Source organism: Triturus cristatus, chromosome 1_1 (assembly GCF_964204655.1).
Source record: "Triturus cristatus chromosome 1_1, aTriCri1.1, whole genome shotgun sequence".
Taxonomy (NCBI): Eukaryota; Metazoa; Chordata; class Amphibia; order Caudata; family Salamandridae; genus Triturus; species Triturus cristatus.
In genome coordinates this window covers 754,709,090-754,723,070 of record NC_140579.1, presented here as the reverse complement: position 1 = coordinate 754,723,070, position 13,981 = coordinate 754,709,090, and positions in this window count along the sequence as shown.

The following is a 13,981-nucleotide window of genomic DNA, read 5'->3' as shown; positions in this document are numbered from 1 at the left end:
ATCACACACACACAACCACAACCACACACATCCACACACATGCAACCACACACACACACAACCACACACACCCATGCACAACCACACATATACACAACCACACAACCACACACACAACCACACACACACAACCACACACACACACACACAACCACACACACACAACCATATACACATTACCACACACACACAAGCACACACACAACCACATACAACCACACACACAACCACAACAATACACACAACCACACACACACAACCACACACAACCACACACACACAACCACACACAATCAACCACACACACACACAACCGCACACACACAACCACACATACACAACCACACACAACCACACACACAACCACACACGACAACCACACACACAACCACACACACAACCACACACACTACCACACACACAACCACACACACACACACAACCACACACACACAACCACACACACATAACCACACACACAACCACACACACAACCATACACACACAACCACACACACACACACAACCACACACACATTACCACACACACACAACCACACACACACAACCACACACACAACCACACACACACAACCACACACACACACAACCACAACCACACACACACAACTACACACACATACCACCACACCCACAACCACACACACAACCACACATACAACCACACACACACAGCCACACACAACCACACACACACACACACAACCACACACACAACCACAACCACACACACACAACCACAACCACACACACAACCATACACAACCACACATCCACCCAAACCCACCCACACACACACCCACAACCACACACAACCGCAACCACACACACAACCACACACACAAGCACACACAAGCACACACTACTACAACCATATACACATCCACACACACAGCCACACACACAACCACACACACAAGCACACACACAAGCACACACACAACCACACACACAAGCACACACACAACCACACACAACCACAACCACACACACACACACACAACCAAAACCACACACAACCACACACATGCAACCACACACACACACACAACCACACACACCCACACACAACCACACACAACCACATATCCACACACACAACCACAACCACACACACACAACCACACACACACACAACCACACACTCACACACAACCACATACACATTACCACACACACACAAGCACACACACAACCACACACACAACCACACACAACCACACACACAACCACAACAATACACACAACCACACACACACAACCACACACAACCGCATACACACAACCACACACAATCAACCACACACACACAACTGCACACATACAACCACACACACAACCACACACACAACCACACACAACCACACACACAACCACACATGACAACCACACATGACAACCACACACACAACTACACACACTACCACACACAGAACCACACACACACACAACCACACAACCACACACATATAACCACACACACAACCACACACACAACCATACACACACAACCACACACACACCACACACACATTACCACACACACACACAACCACACACACACAACCACACACACAACCACACACACACAACCACACAGACACAACCACAACCACACACACACAACCACACACACACACACAACCCCACACACACACCACCACATCCACAACCACACACACAACCACACACAACCACACACACGCAACCACACACAACCACACACACAACCACACACACAACCACAACCACACACATACAACCACAACCACACACAACCATACACAACCACACATCCACCCACACCCACACCCACAATCACACACAACCGCAACCACACATACAACCACACACACAAGCACACACAAGCACACACACAACCACACACACAAGCACACACACAAGCACACACACAACCACAACCACACACACACACACACACACAACCACACTCAACCATACACATGCAACCACACACAACCACACACACCCACACACAACCACACACAACCACACACACACACAACCACACACACACAACCACACACACACACAACCACACACACACAACCACATACACATTAACACACACACACACACACACACACACACACAACCCCACCCACAACCACACTCACAACCACACACAACCACACACACAACCACACACACACAACCATACACATAACCACACACACAACCACACACACATCCACACATGCACAACCACACACACAACCAAACATACACAACCACACACACAACCACAACCACACACACAGAACCACAACCACATACAACCACACACATGCAACCACACATACACACAACCACACACACCCACACACAACCACACACACACACAACCACACAACCATACACACAACCACACACACAACCACACACACACAACCACACATACACAACCACACACACACACACACAACCACATACACATTACCATACATACACACACACACAACCACACACACACACAACCACACACTCACACACAACCACATACACATTACCACACACACACAAGCACACACACAACCACACACACAACCACACACACAACCACAACAATACACACAACCACACACACACAACCACACACAACCGCATACACACAACTACACACAATCAACCACACACACACAACCGCACACACACAACCACACACACAACCACACACACAACCACACACACAACCACACATGACAACCACACACACAACTACACACACTACCACACAGAGAACCACACACACACACAGCCACACAACCACACACATATAACCACACACACAACCACACACACAACCATACACACACAACCACACACACACACACACAACCACACACACATTACCACACACACACAACCACACACACACAACCACACCCACAACCACACACACACAACCACACACACACAACCACAACCACACACACACACAACCACACACACATACACACAACCCCACACACACACCACCACACCCACAACCACACATACAACCACACACAACCACACACACGCAACCACACACAACCACACACACACACAACCACACACACACACAACCACACACATACAACCACAACCACACACAACCATACACAACCACACATCCACCCACACCCACCCACACACACACCCACAATCACACACAACCGCAACCACACATACAACCACACACACAAGCACACACAAGCACACACACAACCACACACACAAGCACACACACAAGCACACACACAACCACAACCACACACACACACAACCACACACAACCACACACATGCAACCACACACAACCACACACACCCACACACAACCACACACAACCACACACACACACAACCACACACACAACCACACACACACACAACCACACACACACAACCACATACACATTAACACACACACACACACACACACACACACAACCCCACCCACAACCATACTCACAACCACACACAACCACACACACAACCACACACACACAACCATACACCCAACCACACACACAACCACACACACAACCACACACACACAACCACACACACAACCAAACATACACAACCACACACACAACCACAACCACACACACACACAACCACAACCACACACAACCACACACATGCAACCACACACACACACAACCACACACACCCACACACAACCACACACACACACAACCACACACACAACCACACACACAACCACACACACACAACCACACAACCACACACACACACACACAACCACATACACATTACCACACATACACACACACACACAACCACACACACAACCACACAACCACACACAACCCCACACACACACCACCACATCCACAACCACACACAACCACACACAACCACACACACGCAACCACACACAACCACACACACAACCACACACACAACCACAACCACACACATACAACCACAACCACACACAACCATACACAACCACACATCCACCCACACCCACACCCACAATCACACACAACCGCAACCACACATACAACCACACACACAAGCACACACAAGCACACACACAACCACACACACAAGCACACACACAAGCACACACACAACCACAACCACACACACACACACACACACAACCACACTCAACCATACACATGCAACCACACACAACCACACACACCCACACACAACCACACACAACCACACACACACACAACCACACACACACAACCACACACACACACAACCACACACACACAACCACATACACATTAACACACACACACACACACACACACACAACCCCACCCACAACCACACTCACAACCACACACAACCACACACACAACCACACACACACAACCATACACATAACCACACACACAACCACACACACATCCACACATACACAACCACACACACAACCAAACATACACAACCACACACACAACCACAACCACACACACACAACCACAACCACATACAACCACACACATGCAACCACACATACACACAACCACACACACCCACACACAACCACACACACACACAACCACACAACCACACACACAACCACACACACAACCACGCACACACAACCACACATACACAACCACACACACACACACAACCACATACACATTACCATACATACACACACACACAACCACACACACACACAACCACACACTCACACACAACCACATACACATTACCACACACACACAAGCACACACACAACCACACACACAACCACACACAACCACACACACAACCACAACAATACACACAACCACACACACACAACCACACACAACCGCATACACACAACTACACACAATCAACCACACACACACAACCGCACACACACAACCACACACACAACCACACACACAACCACACACACAACCACACATGACAACCACACACACAACTACACACACTACCACACAGAGAACCACACACACACACAGCCACACAACCACACACATATAACCACACACACAACCACACACACAACCATACACACACAACCACACACACACACACACAACCACACACACATTACCACACACACACAACCACACACACACAACCACACCCACAACCACACACACACAACCACACACACACAACCACAACCACACACACACACAACCACACACAACCCCACACACACACCACCACACCCACAACCACACATACAACCACACACAACCACACACACGCAACCACACACAACCACACACACACACAACCACACACACACACAACCACACACATACAACCACAACCACACACAACCATACACAACCACACATCCACCCACACCCACCCACACACACACCCACAATCACACACAACCGCAACCACACATACAACCACACACACAAGCACACACAAGCACACACACAACCACACACACAAGCACACACACAAGCACACACACAACCACAACCACACACACACACAACCACACACAACCACACACATGCAACCACACACAACCACACACACCCACACACAACCACACACAACCACACACACACACAACCACACACACACACAACCACACACACACAACCACATACACATTAACACACACACACACACACACACACACAACCCCACCCACAACCATACTCACAACCACACACAACCACACACACAACCACACACACACAACCATACACCCAACCACACACACAACCACACACACAACCACACACACACAACCACACACACAACCAAACATACACAACCACACACACAACCACAACCACACACACACACAACCACAACCACACACACACACAACCACACACATCCACATACAACCACACACACACACAACCACACACACAACCACACACACAACCACACACACACAACCACACAACCACACACACACACAACCACATACACATTACCACACATACACACACACACACAACCACACACACAACCACACAACCACACACAACCACACACACACACACAACCACACACACAACCCCACACACACAACCCCACACACACCACCACACCAACAACCCCACCCACAACCACACTCACAACCACACACAAGCACACACACAACCACACACACACACAACCATACACACAACCACACACACAACCACACACACACAACCACACACACAACCAAACATACACAACCACACACACAACCACACACACACAACCACAACCACATAACCCCACAAACACCACCACACCCACAACCACACCCATAACCACACCCACAACCACACCCACAAACACACCCTCAACCACACACATACAACCACACCCACCCACACACAACCACACACACACCCACACACACACAACCACACACAGACAACCACACTCACATGCACACACCACACACACACAACCACAACCACACAAAAACACACACACAACCACACCCAGCCACACATCCACACACACACCCACAACCACACCTGCACCCACACACACAAGCAAACACACAACCACACACAACCACACACCCAACCACACAACCACTCACACAACCACACACACAAGCACACATACAAGCACACACACAACCACACACAACCACACACACAACCACAACCATACACACAACCACACACACAACCACACACACAACCACATACACAACCACACACACAAAACCACACACACAACTGCACATACTACCACACATACAACCACACACACACACAACCACACACACACAACAACACACAACCACACACACACAACCACACACACACAACCACACACACAACCATACACACACACACAACCACACACACATTACCACACACACAACCACACACACACAACCACACACACACAACCACAACCACACACACACACACACAACCACACACACACACACACACACCACCACACCCACAACCACACACACAACCACACACACAACCACACACACAGCCACAAACACAACCACAACCACACACACACAACCACAACCACACACATAACCATACACAACCACACATCCACCCACACCCACCCACACCCACCCACACATCCACACACACACCCATACCCACACACAACCACACACAACTGCAACCACACACACAAGCACACACACAACCACACACACAACCACACACACAAGCACACACACAACCACACACATACAACCACAACCACACACACACACACAACCACACACAACCACACACACACAACCACACACACAACCACACCAACCCACACACAACCACACACATACACAACCACAAAACCACACACACAACCACACATACAACCACACACACACACAACCACACACACACACAACCACACACACCCACACACAACCACACACATACACAACCATACAACCACACACACAACCACACACACAACCACACACACACAACCACACACACACACAACCACATACACATTACCACACATACACAAGCACACACACAAGCACACACAAAACCACACACAACCACACACACAACCACAACCATACACACAACCACACACACAACCACACCCAACCACACACAAACAACCACACACAAACAACCACACATACAACTGCACACACACAACCAGACACATACAACCACACACAACCACACACACACAACCATCAACCACACACACACAACCACACACAAATAACCACACACAACCACACACAAACAACCACACCCACACACAACCACACACAACTGCAACCACACACAAGCACACACACAAGCACACACAACTACAACCATATACACATCCACACACACATCCACACACACAACCACACACACAAGCACACACACAAGCACATACACAAGCACACACACAAGCACACACATAACCACACACACACAACCACAACCACACAACCACACACATGCAACCACACACACACAACCACACACACAACCACACCCACCCATACACAACCACACACATACACAACCACACAACCACACACACAACCACACACACCACACACACAACCACACACACACATACAACCACACACACACATACAACCACATACACATTACCACAACCACACACACAACCACAACAATCAACCACACACACACAACCACACACACACAACCACACACACACAACCACACACACAACCACACACAACCACACACACAACCACACATGACAACCACACACACAAGCACACACACAACCACACACACACAAACACACACACACAACCACACACATAACCATACACAACCACACACACAACCCACACACACACACAACCACACACACACATACAACCACATACACATTACCACACACACACAAGCACACACACACCACACACACACAACCACACACAACCGCACACACACAATCAACCACACACACACAACTGCACACACACAACCACACACACACAACCATACACACAACCACACACAACCACACACACAACCACACACGACAACCACACACACAACCACACACACAACCACATACACACACAACCACACACACACAACCACACATATAACCACACACATAACCACACACACAACTATACACACACAACCACACACACACACACACAACCACACACACATTACCACACACACACAACCACACACACAACCACACACACAACCACACACACACACAACCACACACACACACAACTACAACCACACACAACCACACACACACAACCCCACACACACACACACCACCACACCCACAGCCACACACACAACCACACACACGCAACCACACACACACACAACCACACACACACACAACCACACACACAACCACAACCACACACACACACAACCACAACCACACACACACAACCATACACAACCACACATCCAGCCACACCCACCCACACACACACCCACAACCACACACACACACAACCACAACCACACACACAACCACACTCACAATCACACACAAGCACACACAACAACAACCATATACACATCCACATACACACAAGCACACACACAACCACACACACAACCACACATACAAGCACACACACAACCACACACACAATCACAACCACACACACACAACCACAACCACACACAACCACACACATGCAACCACACACACAACCACACACACCCACACACAACCACACACACACAACCACACAACCACACACACACACACAACCACACAACCATGCACACAACCACACACACACATACAACCATACACACACAACCACATACACATTACCACACACACACACAACCACACACACAACCACACACAACCACACACACAACCACACACACACACACACACACACAACCACACACACAACCAAACACACACAACCCCACACACACCACCACACCCACAACCCCGCCCACAACCACACTCACAACCACACACAACCACACACACAACCACACACACAACCACACACAACTGCAACCACACACACAAGCACACACACAAACACACACACAACCACACACAAGCACACACAACTACAACCATATACACAACCACACACACAACCACACACACAACCACACACACAACCACACACATACAACCACAACCACACATACACACAACCACAACCACACACAACCACACAAACACACAACCACACACACAACCACACCAACCCACACACAACCACACACATACACAACCACACAACCACACACACAACCACACACACACAACCACACACACACACACAACCACACACAGACACAACCACACCCACCCACACACAACCACACACATACACAACCACACAACCACACACACAACCACACACACACAACCACACACACACACAACCACACACACACAACCACATACACATTACCACACACGCACACACACAAGCACACACACAACCACACACAACCACACACACAACCACAACCATACACACAACCACACACACCCAACCACACACATACAACCACACACAATCAACCACACACACACAACTGCACACACATAACCACACACACACAACCACACATACAACCACACATACAACACACAACCACACACAACCACCACACAACCACACACCACAACCACACACACAACCACAGACACTACCACACACACACAACCACACACACACACACAACCACACACAGACACAACCACACCCACCCACACACAACCACACACATACACAACCACACAACCACACACACAACCACACACACACAACCACACACACACACAACCACACACACACAACCACATACACATTACCACACACGCACACACACAAGCACACACACAACCACACACAACCACACACACAACCACAACCATACACACAACCACACACACCCAACCACACACATACAACCACACACAATCAACCACACACACACAACTGCACACACATAACCACACACACACAACCACACATACAACCACACATACAACACACAACCACACACAACCACCACACAACCACACACCACAACCACACACACAACCACACACACTACCACACAGACAACCACACACACACACACAACCACACACACAACCACACACATATAACCACACACACATTACCACACACACACAACCACACACACAACCACACACACAACCACACACACACACAACCACACACACACACAACTACAACCACACACAACCACACACACACAACCCCACACACACACACACCACCACACCCACAGCCACACACACAACCACACACACGCAACCACACACACACACAACCACACACACACACAACCACACACACAACCACAACCACACACACACACAACCACAACCACACACACACAACCATACACAACCACACATCCAGCCACACCCACCCACACACACACCCACAACCACACACACACACAACCACAACCACACACACAACCACACTCACAATCACACACAAGCACACACAACAACAACCATATACACATCCACATACACACAAGCACACACACAACCACACACACAACCACACATACAAGCACACACACAACCACACACACAATCACAACCACACACACACAACCACAACCACACACAACCACACACATGCAACCACACACACAACCACACACACCCACACACAACCACACACACACAACCACACAACCACACACACACACACAACCACACAACCATGCACACAACCACACACACACATACAACCATACACACACAACCACATACACATTACCACACACACACACAACCACACACACAACCACACACAACCACACACACAACCACACACATACACACACACACACAACCACACACACAACCAAACACACACAACCCCACACACACCACCACACCCACAACCCCGCCCACAACCACACTCACAACCACACACAACCACACACACAACCACACACACAACCACACACAACTGCAACCACACACACAAGCACACACACAAACACACACACAACCACACACAAGCACACACAACTACAACCATATACACAACCACACACACAACCACACACACAACCACACACACAACCACACACATACAACCACAACCACACATACACACAACCACAACCACACACAACCACACAAACACACAACCACACACACAACCACACCAACCCACACACAACCACACACATACACAACCACACAACCACACACACAACCACACACACACAACCACACACACACACACAACCACACACAGACACAACCACACCCACCCACACACAACCACACACACAACCACACACACACAACCACACACACACACAACCACATACACATTACCACACATACACAAGCACACACACAAGCACACACAAAACCACACACAACCACACACACAACCACAACCATACACACAACCACACACACAACCACACCCAACCACACACAAACAACCACACACAAACAACCACACATACAACTGCACACACACAACCAGACACATACAACCACACACAACCACACACACACAACCATCAACCACACACACACAACCACACACAAATAACCACACACAACCACACACAAACAACCACACCCACACACAACCACACACAACTGCAACCACACACAAGCACACACACAAGCACACACAACTACAACCATATACACATCCACACACACATCCACACACACAACCACACACACAAGCACACACACAAGCACATACACAAGCACACACACAAGCACACACATAACCACACACACACAACCACAACCACACAACCACACACATGCAACCACACACACACAACCACACACACAACCACACCCACCCATACACAACCACACACATACACAACCACACAACCACACACACAACCACACACACCACACACACAACCACACACACACATACAACCACACACACACATACAACCACATACACATTACCACAACCACACACACAACCACAACAATCAACCACACACACACAACCACACACACACAACCACACACACACAACCACACACACAACCACACACAACCACACACACAACCACACATGACAACCACACACACAAGCACACACACAACCACACACACACAAACACACACACACAACCACACACATAACCATACACAACCACACACACAACCCACACACACACACAACCACACACACACATACAACCACATACACATTACCACACACACACAAGCACACACACACCACACACACACAACCACACACAACCGCACACACACAATCAACCACACACACACAACTGCACACACACAACCACACACACACAACCATACACACAACCACACACAACCACACACACAACCACACACGACAACCACACACACAACCACACACACAACCACATACACACACAACCACACACACACAACCACACATATAACCACACACATAACCACACACACAACTATACACACACAACCACACACACACACACACAACCACACACACATTACCACACACACACAACCACACACACAACCACACACACAACCACACACACACACAACCACACACACACACAACTACAACCACACACAACCACACACACACAACCCCACACACACACACACCACCACACCCACAGCCACACACACAACCACACACACGCAACCACACACACACACAACCACACACACACACAACCACACACACAACCACAACCACACACACACACAACCACAACCACACACACACAACCATACACAACCACACATCCAGCCACACCCACCCACACACACACCCACAACCACACACACACACAACCACAACCACACACACAACCACACTCACAATCACACACAAGCACACACAACAACAACCATATACACATCCACATACACACAAGCACACACACAACCACACACACAACCACACATACAAGCACACACACAACCACACACACAATCACAACCACACACACACAACCACAACCACACACAACCACACACATGCAACCACACACACAACCACACACACCCACACACAACCACACACACACAACCACACAACCACACACACACACACAACCACACAACCATGCACACAACCACACACACACATACAACCATACACACACAACCACATACACATTACCACACACACACACAACCACACACACAACCACACACAACCACACACACAACCACACACATACACACACACACACAACCACACACACAACCAAACACACACAACCCCACACACACCACCACACCCACAACCCCGCCCACAACCACACTCACAACCACACACAACCACACACACAACCACACACACAACCACACACAACTGCAACCACACACACAAGCACACACACAAACACACACACAACCACACACAAGCACACACAACTACAACCATATACACAACCACACACACAACCACACACACAACCACACACACAACCACACACATACAACCACAACCACACATACACACAACCACAACCACACACAAC